Genomic DNA, 8,154 nt, shown 5'->3' with positions numbered 1-8,154 from the left:
AAAAATGTATTGATCAAATTAAATCCTGAATTGATAGATATATTGCATGGACAAACAAGGTGATTTCAATAGTTACTATCAATAATGTTGACACAGGAAAATGCTAAAGTAAAGCACAGAAATTAAGGCATTTAAAAAGATACAAATTGAGATTCTAGGGATGAAAATTATAGTATTTGAGTTGAAAACTGAACTACTCAGTTTAATGACAAATCATATATGCAGAAGGAAATAATAGTGAAGTAAGACATAGAGATATAGGCTATTTCAAGGAAATACAAGGAGGAAAAATAACACAAAAGCAAGGAGAGCATCCATGAGCTGTAGGAGCAAATCAAACAGCTGCATGTCAACTAATTTAAGTACCTGAGGGGAAATGAAGAAAAATTACCATTTTTTCTAAATTTATAGAATATTATAAACTTACAAATTCAATAAGTTGGAAAAACTTTTAGCATAATTTTCATATAAACTTTCATACTAACCCACAATAATTGCTCAAAATCAAGGCATAAAGAGAAATTTGTAAGAACAGGCAAGTTAGAATGGTCTCCATAAAGAAGAAAAAAAAGATACAGCAACATCTTATTGGGAACTCTGCAACACCATTTACATATATATATATGTATGTATATATGTGTGTGTATGTATGTATGTATATGTAGTGTGTGTGTGTATGTGTGTAGTATGAATGGAATGGGTATAAGCATAATGTATGCACATGTGTGTGTGTAGATGTGTAGACCCCATAGACAGGTGTATGGAAGTCACAGGGAAATGGTGAGTATACTCCTTTAATGCTCTTCTGCATTGTTTCCTTGAGAAAGAGTCTTTCACTGCATCTGTAGTTGCCAATTTAGTTTTTCTGTCACAGTGGCTGAAATACAAACTCCAGCAATTCTCTGTTCTCTGCCCCCCACAGGACTGAGGTTACAGACATTTGTGGTCTTGCCCAGCCATTTCTCTCTCTCTCTCTCTCTCACTCTCTCTCTCTCTCTCTCTCTCTTTCCCTTTAAAAAACATTCATTGAGGTGCTGGAGAGATTGTTTAATGGTTAACGTGTTGGCCTGCAAAGCCTATGGACCCAGGTTTGGTTCTCCACTACCTGCATAAGGCTGATGCACCAGGTGGCACATGCATCGGAAATTCATTTGCAGTGGCTGGAGGTTCTGGTGTGCCCCTTCTCACTTTCTCTATTTACCATTCTCTCTCAAATAAGTACATAAATAAAAAATATTAAAATATATTCGAGAACTTTATTGTATGAATATATTGCATGTTGGTCATATTCCCATGAGGAATAACATTATATCTCTTTTCCCCACTCTTATCCAAGTAAGAACCCTCCTCAGTGGAGTTATCAGCAATCACTTTAGGGTCATGAATGCATCAGTAAGTCTCTGTGGGGGAGACATTGCCTCAGAGTACACCTTCCCATCCTGTGGCCCTTGCATTCTTTCTGCCCCCTCTTCAGCAATGGTTTCTGAGCCTTAGAGTGTGTATTAGAAGTCTCCATTAGTGTTGAGCTTTAGGAAGCCTCTGATTTTCTGGTTTTTTTAATGTTTATTATTGTTATTATTAGCAACATATTTCATATGGATTTATCATGTGTTGGTACTCTCTTTTCCTTTGTCTCTGCCCCCATTCCACTGGAGACCCTCCTCAGTGGGGATGCAGATATTCCCTATGGGGTTGTGGTTTATGCATTGTCGGAGCTGTAGTCAGATATTTTGTTGGGAAGGAATTCCTCTGGGCATGATTCTCAACTTGTGGCTCTTACAATCTTTCCATCTTCTCTTATGCAAAATTCTCTGAGCCATGTTCGGTGAATTTTAAATCTATTTTAGTGATGAGCTCTTCGGAGCCTCTGGTTCTTATCTTTGGTAAGTATTAAGTATCCCCAGGGTTGTTTCCTACACCCTGGTGCTGATAATTAGGTTCAGCATGGAAGCAGCACCTTTGCTCGTCTCCCCAATTCCTCTGTGATTTCAACTGTGGCTTGGCTTAAGTGTGAGGCAACGAAGTTTGTAGAAAAATGGACAAACTTGGAAGAGATCACACTCAGCAAATTGACACAGGCAGACAAATGCCACATGGTGTCACTTATCTTCAGTTCCTAACCTGTACCTGCTCAAGTTGCTGACATACCTGATAGGCAACTCAAGGCCCAGTCAATAGGGATGGAAAGATTTGTTGGGAGGAGAAAAGGTTGGAGGGAAAACAAACACAAAATCAACTCCAAAATGAGCTTATTCCATAGAAAGCTTTATGCTTGAAGACAGCCTAAAATATGTAACTCTCAAAAGGAGTAAGTGGAACACCTGAAAAGTAGAGGGCTGGTGAGGATGGGATGAAGTCTAAACTTAAAAGAAATTTTTTTTTTTTTTTGGCTCCGGCCTGTAACTCCCAGTATCAGAGATTGGTTGTTACCCACAGTGAGCTGTTAATTGGATAGACATATGTCTCCAGGTGGTGGCAATTAGGAAGCTGGAGATTCTTGCAGGCAATGTATTGTTGGGTACAAGCTTATGGGAATTATACCTAGCTATCCCTGCCAGGGTTTGGCTCACTCCCCTGCTGCTGCTGCCCAACTGATGTTGGCCAGGAGGTGATGTCCACCCTCTGATCATGCCATCATTTTCCCCTGCCATCATGGAGCTTCACCTTCAGTCTATAAACCAAAATAAGCCCCTTACTTCTACAAGCTGCTTTTGGTCAGGTGATTTATGCCAGCAATGCAAAAGTATCTACAACAGTAAAACTGATACTGAGAAGTGGGATCTCATTGCTGCTAGATACCTTTGACCATTTGGGACTGCTTTGCCAGACAAACATGGATGGATTTGAATCCTTGGTCTAAGAGACACCTTTCAGTGTTGTTAGAACAGCTTGATAGGATATTCTGGTTAGAGTTGAAAGACATGAGTACATTTACAAGTAGGGAAAGCGAGGTTTGGCTTATGAATGTCAGAAAGAGCTTCTCCTGGTCTGGGCTAGAAGCAGTTTGTGTGAGAGGTTTTCTGTTATGTCTGTGTCCTGAGAACTTGTGGAGCATTGCTTTGTGTAGCAATGGACTAGGATGAGCAGAAGGACATGGCACAAGAAAAAGAAAGGAAATCTTTGGCCCCAGACTGCTGCCCATTCAGCTGCAATTTTTTGAGAGATTACAGCCATTGAGATTAGGCCAGCTGACCTGCATTGGACCAAGAGGAAGAATGTACACTCTCCTTTGAAGGAGACTAAATGATGAACAAAAGTTTTATTCTTCAAAGTCTGGTTTATTCTCCCTGGATTAACAAATCAGTAGCCTACCTGGTACTATGTAGTATGAAAAAATGCATGAAACTGAGGATCGTTGAATTTGCAACATGTTTTTGTTTTTGGAATTGGCCATAGGCAATGTAAAGCATGCTTGTAGGATTACCTTCGTAGAGACTCAATGGAGCCATGAGGATGAACTATGTGTTGCATTAGAGATAAAATGGAGATTCCAGGATTATGGGGTGGCTGCAATGAGAGCTGCCAGTACCAGATGAAGTTTTCCAGGACTGTAAGTAGCCTTCTGGAGGGGTAGAACTGGAAATATAGGGACTTGTCACTGATTAAATTTATTGGACATGGAGACTTGTCTCTGGTTAGAGTTGTAGGATTTGGGAGCTACCATGTTTGTTAATTGCTCTGTTTGTTTTAAATCTTGCATTGGGGCTGGAGAGATTGCTTAGTGGTTAAGACACTTGCTTGTAAAGCCTAAGAACCCAGGTTAAATTCTTCAGTTCCCATGCAAGCCAAATGCACATGGTGGTGCATGTATCTGGAGTTCATTTGCAATGGCTAGAAGCCCTGGTGTGTCCATTCTCTCTCTCTTTCTCTCCCTCTGTCTATCTCTAATAAATAAGTAAAGAAAGGAAAAAGAAAAAATAATAAATTTTATGCTAAGTGCCATATTTTGCAGTGTGGATTTTTATTCGGTGGTATTATTATTAATTATCATTATTATTATTATATTGTATTATGGCTCAGTTAAAAGACCTTAGACTTGAGGATGTTTGAACAGCACTGAGATTGATAAAAAGAACTATAGGGACTTTTGAAGTTGGACTGAATGCATTTTATTTTACATCATGGGATGTATTGGATTCAGGGGTGAAATATGGTAGTTTGATTCAAGTGTTGTTCATAAACATGTGTTCTGAATGGTAGGTCCCCATATTGTGGCAATTTGGGAACTGGAGCCTCCTGGAGGCAGTGGATTGTTGGGGGTGAGCTTATGGGAGCTATGGCCAGGTAGGTATTCCTTGCCAGAGTTTGTCATACTGCCCTGGGCTGTTATCCACCCAATATTGGCCAGGAAGTGACGTGTACCCTCTAGTCATGCTAACATTGTCCCTTGACATCACAGAGCTTTCCCTAAAGTCTCAGAGCCAAAAGAAACCCTTTCCCCCCCAAAAGCTGCTCTTAGTTAGGTGTTTTCTGCAAGCAATGCAAAGCTAACTGCAATGTCAATGCAGTATTATGTTTATAAATATGTATAAATCATATATTTATACATATAATATAGAACATTCACAAAAAATCCAAGATAGAACAAATTGAAAGCACAATATAATTGAAAATTCCATGCATTAGTTGTGATGTGGCACTTGGGAGTTCAGAACATGATGTGGTAAAGATACAATCCATAAGACCTAAACAAAGAAAGAGTTGGAACTAATAAAGAAGACATAATAAATATCAAAGTAAGATACAGAAAAGCAAACAGGAATATTCAACCTTAAACATATTGATAATTATGTTCCATGCCATTGGTCCTTCGGTACCAATTTAAAGAGATTGTCAAATTGGAGAGAAAAACAAATGAGTAACATATGGCATTTAAAGAAAGCCATGTTAAATATAAATGCATATGGGCTGGAAAGATGGCTTAATTGTTAAGGCACTTGCCTGTGAATCTTAAGGATCCAAGTTCGATTACCCAGCACCCACATAAGCCAGATGCACAAAGTGACACATGTGTCTGGAGTTCATTTCCACTGGTTGAAGGACCTGGCACACCGTTTATCTCTATCTGCCTCTTTCTTTCTCTATCTCAAATAATTAAAATACTAAATTTATAAATACACAGATGTAAAATAAAATGATAGAAAAAGACATGAAAAGTTAACACCAACATGAAGGAACCTGCCTCTGTAGGAAGCATCTCTTATCTAAACCATCACAACTTGTGAGTAGTGACCAGTTTGTAGGACTTTGGAAGTAAGACCCAGTGTACCTCCATCTCTCAGGCATAAGGCATCGTACCTTATTGTAACACATGCAAGGCAAGACATTACACAGAAGCAGATATCTGAAGATAGGGCTCTCACCGATATTCTTTTAACAGTTCTGGAACTCCATTCCTCTCTATTTTCCCCAGAACACATAGTCTGAAGCCAAGACAATGCACTCATTGAAGGACATTATTGGGGGCATGGCCAGAAATATTCGTAGCAGTGAGATATTTTTCACAAAGTCTGGCCAACAGACCCTGGAGTATTTTTCATGTGCTAAGTTTTTCAATGGGAGATGTGGTTTGAGGATCTCATATCTCTCAGCAGTTACTGCTTCTTAAACCACTTTTCTCTCCATTTGGAAGGCTTGTAGAATTAAATTCTGCTGCACTTGTAGTAAGTAAAAAAATAAAAACAAACAATTTGAAATGGATGCCGGTTTAGAGAAAATCATACTTCCCTGTTCCAGTTAGGAATGCTATTGGCGGCAGGAAGATGACTTAAATGAGTAGCTGTCTGCCAGACCACAGCGTGTGGCAGACAAACAGAAAACAATGAGGTCATGAAGAAGTAGCTTCAAAACTAGAAGCCTGCCAACACTGCTCAGAGCGATGTCACAAAGAACTGAACTGGAAGTGAAGTGCAGATGTGTGGGTTCTAGCTCTAGCTTCATTACTGACCAGATGTGTGGCTCCTGTTGCTTCTTTTTTGGCCTCAGTTTCTATGTTTATGAACAAATAATAAAGGGATAATTTTATATGATACCTTAGTCTCTTCCAAATGGGCAATCAATCAACATACATTTATATAACCTTTATGAACTGCCAGAAACTTTATCATGTGTTGGAAAGACAGCAGCAAATAAAACTGATTGGTTTCATCCTTTTATTTCAACACACAAAAAAGGAGTGAACAAACAGTGTACACTTGGATGCCAAGACCCTACACTTTATTCCGAGTAATAAGACTGCCCAGGAGTTCGATTGCTATGCCTAGAATAGGCTACATATCTGGGTTAAAATTTTAACTTTATAGACTCTTGCTACTTTCTGTTGGAATGATGAAAATCATACCCTGTCCACTCTATGGGTCTCTGTTTTTAATTCATTCACTTCAGAAACTGTTATCAATATTTCAGGCAACTATTGACATAATTCCTCTTTTTCAAAACTTTTCCTTTTCCTATACCTCACAGTACTGTTGACAAAGAGTCCCTCGTTATCCCATCAGAAGATTCCTTTACTACTTCTTATTCTTTGGCCTATATTCCAGTGAAGACAAGCCTCTTATCTTAACTGCCATGCTCTCTATCCCAGTCTGTGTTGCCGGTGTCAGTGTGGGACCTTGGGGAGCGCAGGTGGCTTACTTGCCTCAATCCTAGCATGTGAGCCAGAATGTGGTGCCACAGTTAGTAGTGAGAAGTGGTGGGATAGACACTTGCCAGATCTCTCCTTAGTGGCTGTAAAGTTTCAGTGTCTCACACAGTGAATATTGGATGAGTAACAGCCATTTTACCCATGCTTGGATATAAAAGAATGGTCCTTGAACTGCTGATATCAGCTTTTCCTCAGAATTTAGATAGGCAAATCTTAACACATCCCTGGGAATCTCTGAGCTTCTCCAGAATTCTTATTACATACTGGAGAGGCATGCCCAAAACCATTACTAGAAACTAATTTATAGGCTCCGGGGAAGGACTGACTCACTTCTCATTTAATAAAAATGTGGTTATTTAACAAATGCCAAAACACTTAGGCCAAGGTTCCACTGGTTGATAAAATCTTGAAGCCAGCACAAAGCCTAAACTATGGCAAAACTGAGACAAACCTCAAGAATCTTTTTAAGCTAATTTGCTTATCACAGCACCATCTGTAATCTTTGGTCTACTCTCAGTGAAAATATGAAAACTAGAGTGCCAGAAGTCGCTTTCTGGTACATGCGCTCTTTGCTCACATTCCACTGTCGTGTACCTCAGCCAGGGCCCAAAGGTGCAGCAGGTGATGGTACCACCCATCAGCCTGATTTTCAGATACTTGCCAAAAAGATCTTGGATTCTTGGATTCAGGTCTGGCTCTGTGAGCAAGTGAATATGTGGGTAGAGCATTGTGCTTTTTGTTTGATGAGTACATGCACCTCTTGTTAGATGATGCAGAAAAAATTCATTCTAAACCAAAGTCAAGAAAACAAATGGGTCAGGACATGCTGAAATGAGATAAATATCAACCTGCTACATAGTATTCCCAACTAGCAATGATCAGGGAAGTGAGAAGATGAGACCACAAGATAGTGTTTTTTTTTAGGGTGTCTTTTGTTGAGAGTATAATTCTGAATTTTTTTTTTCTTGTTGTTTTGATGGCCCTTATGATATTAATGTGTGACAATAAATGTTGTGAAGTTTTTATTAAAATTTATAAATTTATAAAAAACAAAACACTAGGGCTGGAGAGATGGCTTAGAGGTTAAAGTGCTTGCCTACAAAGCCTTAGGGCACATGTTCTATCTCTCTCCAGATCCCACGTAAATCAGAAGCACAAAGGTTAGGCAACCATAAGGTTGCACATGACCACTGGGTAGTTCAAGCATCTGGAGTTATCTGTAGCACAAGCATCAATATCAGTGGCTGAGGCCTTAGCAGGCCAATTCTCTCTCTCTCATTTAAAAAAAAAAAAACTAAATTAAAACAACAACAAAAAAATCTAAACATTTTGTTCCCTCGACAGGACCAAGAATCAACACCTGTGATGGGTTTATCTATGTTATGTTCTCCCCTGGGCATGCCTATGAGAGATTTATTAATTAGGTTAATTGTGATGGGTTCACCCACCTTAACTGTGGGTAGCAGTGATCTAGGGTCCTAGACTATATTAAAAGGACAGGGCTGGCTTAG

At 39.3% G+C, this 8,154-nt stretch overlaps 1 pseudogene; it reads left to right on the top strand.

Moving 5' to 3' along the window:
• Positions 1-687: 687 nt before the first annotated feature.
• Positions 688-7,515, top strand: LOC123460598 (annotated as a pseudogene).
• Positions 7,516-8,154: the final 639 nt, after the last annotated feature.

Source organism: Jaculus jaculus, chromosome 5 (genome assembly GCF_020740685.1).
Source record: "Jaculus jaculus isolate mJacJac1 chromosome 5, mJacJac1.mat.Y.cur, whole genome shotgun sequence".
Lineage (NCBI taxonomy): Eukaryota > Metazoa > Chordata > Mammalia > Rodentia > Dipodidae > Jaculus > Jaculus jaculus.
Note: the sequence above shows the minus strand (reverse complement) of the source record. Positions and strands in the feature narration are given on the sequence as shown.